Below are 3,329 nucleotides of genomic sequence, written 5' to 3'. Positions count from 1 at the left end.
AAAACAAACTGAAGCCTGTAAGACATTGTCTACTTATTTACCCTTCCTGTGGAGCTAGCACCTGAACATACAGGCCCAGCACAGCAATCCCAGCCGTAAGGGAGAGGAAGAGGAGAAAGGAATCGAGTTCTCACCAAAACTGCTCGAGGAATCTGCCGCGTCGCTGGGACGCAACCACCGGCGGCCCGAGGCTGAGGCGCCTGGACCCGAGCGAGCAGCCTCCTCTGGCCGTGCCGTGAGACGGGGAGGAGGAAGGAGGGTGAGGTAGAGAGCGGGGGAGAGAGAGTGGCGAAGGAAACAAAGAGCGGGATTGGATAGCAATAGCAAGCAGCGGGAGGGAGGCAAAGGGGATGGGGGCTGGGATATTCGGGCGGAGGGATTCGGATCGGCTGCGACCAGCGCGCTCCGGCAGTGGTGGCAGATCCTGGCCGCTCACGTGTCAGGCCACACCCTGCTGCTGCGTCCGTCCGGTCCGGGTGTGTGAGGCCAACTTCAACGCACGATCCTAAATGGATGTCCGTTTGGTTCGGATTTCGTCCGTTTAGGGTGTCAATGATGTTGTGTTTGTCCGAATTTGTGGATGCGGCGGTCGTGTGCCCAACGCATGGCTGCATTTTGGCCGCATCTTGTCTCTAAACATGTAAAGTGAGAAACAAAAGAAGATTTAAGTCGTGGCCGCGACTCGCACTAGTTCACGCCGGCCGACAATATAGCCGGTGGCCTATAGTCTGATGCCGACAACAAAGTCAGCGGCCGGCATAGGAGCCAGCCTTCAAAAAGACATGTTTCACGCTGGCAACAAAGCCAGCGACCGGCACAGGAGCCTGCCTTCAAAATGGACAAGTTTTGTCGCCGGCAACAAAGTTAGCGGCCGACATACTAGACAACCTTCAAAAGAGGCAAGTTTTGTCGCCGGCAACAAAGCCAACGGCCGACACAGGAGCCAGCCTTCAAAAAGGACCGCCATCGCGGCCATCGCGATGGTGGTCTCACCTAGATCAGGCCATCGCGGGCGAACATCTCGTTCTGCCGGTTTGTGAACCAAGCCTTCCTCTTCGGTGACATGTTGTTCTTGTCGACGACCATCAACGCTAGTGCCACCTCCTTGGCTTTTGTGTCGGCACTGGTGGCCTCGATCTCTAGCTTCTTGAGTTGAGCGGCCTCCTCGATGTCAAGCTTCCTCTTCTTCACGGCCTCCTCCATGTCAAGCTTCTTCGTTTGAAGATCTAGGTATATCTTCATTTTCTTCTCCTTCCCTTCGCTCTTGCATGGTCCAAGGAGCTTGTGCTGGCCGCGGCCATGGCAGGGGACGAGAGATTGGCCGGCGTGGGGCGTCCCATACCCATCACGAGGAGGGCGTGCGCCTTGGAGACGATGGACTCCTTATCCTCAAGGTCGGTCTGGTGCTGCATCGCACATGGCAGGGCACACAGCCTTCTTCTCCTTTTCCACAGCTCGTCGGTCCTTCCTCTTGGCCGATTCCTTGTCGAGCTTGGCAGCCTCCGCCGGTGTGAGCTCCGACCGAGGCTTCTTCTTCATAGGCTTCGCCACGGGTCGGGCGGCAGGTAGTGGCTCACCTGGATTCACCTCGTCGGCCATGATGGATGGAGGGAGGGGGAAGGCTAGGGCGCGGGAGAGTGGAGGGCGGTGCGCGGGAGGGTTTTGGAAGAAAGGAAGGGAAAGTGGCCGGTTGTACCACCGACGGGCAGGCCAGGGGAGGACAAGGGCACACATCCCTGTTGGGGAACACGGTAATTTCAAAAAAATTCCTACGATCACGCAAGATCTATCTATGTGATGCATAGCAACGAGAGGGGGAGTGTATCTTCATACCCTTGAAGATCGCTAAGCGGAAGCGTTTATCAACGCGGTTGATGTAGTCGTACACCTTCACGATCCGCCCCGATCAAGTACAGAATGTACGACACCTCCGTGTTCAGCACACGTTCAGCTCGATGACGTCCTCGCCTTCTTGATCCAGGAAGACGGGCGAAGTAGTAGATGAGTTCCGGAAGGACGGCGGCATGGTGATGGTGTTGGTGAAGAACAATCTCCGCAGAGCTTCGCGTAAGCACTACGGAAACTATGACGGAGGATAAACTAGAGGAGACGGGGTTGCCGGCACACGGCTTGGTGATTCTTGATGTGTCTTTGGTGCTAGTGTTGGAAATATGCCCTAGAGGCAATAATAAAATGGTTATTATATATTTCTTTGTTCATGGTAATAGTCTATTATTCATGCTACAATTGTGTTATCCGGAAATCGTAATACACGTGTGAATACATAGACCACAACGTGTCCCTAGTGAGCCTCTAGTTGACTAGCTCGTTGATCAACAGATGGTCATGGTTTCCTGACTATGGGCATTGGATGTCATTGATAACGGGATCACATCATTAGGAGAATGATGTGATGGACAAGACCCAATCCTAAGCATAGCTCAAAGATCGTGTAGTTTGTTTAGCTAGAGCTTTTCCAAATGTCAAGTATCATTTCCTTAGACCATGAGATTGTGCAACTCCCGGATACCGTAAGAGTGCTTTGGGTGTGCCAAACGTCACAACGTAACTGGGTGACTATAAAGGTGCACTACGGGTATCTCCGAAGTGTCTGTTGGGTTGGCACGAATCGAGACTGGGATTTGTCACTCCGTATGACGGAGAGGTATCTCTAGGCCCACTCGGTAATGCATCATCATAATGAGCTCAATGTGACCAAGTGTCTGGTCACGGGATCATGCGTTGCGGTACGAGTAAAGTGACTTGCCGGTAACGAGATTAAACGAGGTATTGGGATACCGACGATCGAATGTCGAGCATGTAACGTACCGATTGACAAAGGGAATTGTATACGGGGTTGCTTAAATCCTCGACATCGTGGTTCATCCGATGAGATCATCGAGGAGCATGTGGGAGCCAACATGGGTATCCAGATCCCGTTGTTGGTTATTGACCGGAGGGCGTCTCGGTCATGTCTGCATGTCTCCCGAACCCGTAGGGTCTACACACTTAAGGTTCGGTGATACTAGGGTTGTAGAGATATGAGTATGCAGTAAACCGAAAGTTGTTCGGAGTCCCGGATGAGATCCAGAACGTCACGAGGAGTTCCGGAATGGTCTGGAGGTAAATAATTATATATAGGAAGTCAGGTTTCGGCCATCAGGAATGTTTCGGGGGTCACCGGGATTGTACCGGGACCACCGGAAGGGTCCCGGGGGTCCACCGGGTGGGGCCACCTATCCCGGAGGGCCCCATGGGCTGAAGTGGGAGGGGAACCAGCCCCTGGTGGTCTGGTGCGCCCCCCCTTGGGCCCCCCTGCGCCTAGGGTT

At 53.9% G+C, this 3,329-nt stretch overlaps 1 protein-coding gene across 1 annotated transcript in view; it reads right to left on the bottom strand.

The window, feature by feature from the left end:
- LOC119341554 (UDP-sulfoquinovose synthase, chloroplastic-like) overlaps nt 1-269 on the bottom strand; it is a 4,295-nt gene extending 4,026 nt beyond the window's left edge. Inside the window, exon 1 of the mRNA XM_037613430.1 lies at nt 135-269. The gene's annotated coding sequence lies outside the window, so the exon portion shown is untranslated. The remainder of the gene's footprint in view (nt 1-134) is intronic.
- Between the last annotated feature and the right edge of the window lie 3,060 nt (nt 270-3,329).

This window comes from Triticum dicoccoides, chromosome 1B (assembly GCF_002162155.2).
Source record: "Triticum dicoccoides isolate Atlit2015 ecotype Zavitan chromosome 1B, WEW_v2.0, whole genome shotgun sequence".
NCBI classification, from domain to species: Eukaryota; Viridiplantae; Streptophyta; class Magnoliopsida; order Poales; family Poaceae; genus Triticum; species Triticum dicoccoides.
This window is presented reverse-complemented; position numbering and strand designations above follow the sequence as displayed.